We start from the raw sequence: 426 nt of genomic DNA on the forward strand, positions 1-426 counted from the left end.
CTTCTCGTGGTTCTTTTGTGGAAAATGGATCATTCTACGTTGTCATTCCAAAGCAAATTTCTATTACTCCTGTTAGAGGTGTAATGGACCAGCATTGTACTTAACGGTGGTTCCTTCACTTGATTATATATATAATATATCCTAAAAATAGGGATTCCCAAGCCTTTTTACCCAGGAGCAATGTTTAGATATAACAAAGAGTTGGGGAAGTAGACAAGTATGAAAAATGTTCTTGGTTGGTACAAACTAAGGGCTGTGATTGGCCCTTTGATAGTCTCTATGTGGACTGGCAGCCTATAGGAGACTCTGTTTGGCAGTACATCTGTTTTTTATGCAACCAAAATTTGCCTCCAAGCCTGGAATTCAAAACTAAACCACTGCTTTGAGGCCACTTGAGCAACATCCAAGGGGTTGTGAGAAACTAAC

This window comes from Xenopus laevis, chromosome 1L (genome assembly GCF_017654675.1).
Source record: "Xenopus laevis strain J_2021 chromosome 1L, Xenopus_laevis_v10.1, whole genome shotgun sequence".
Lineage (NCBI taxonomy): Eukaryota > Metazoa > Chordata > Amphibia > Anura > Pipidae > Xenopus > Xenopus laevis.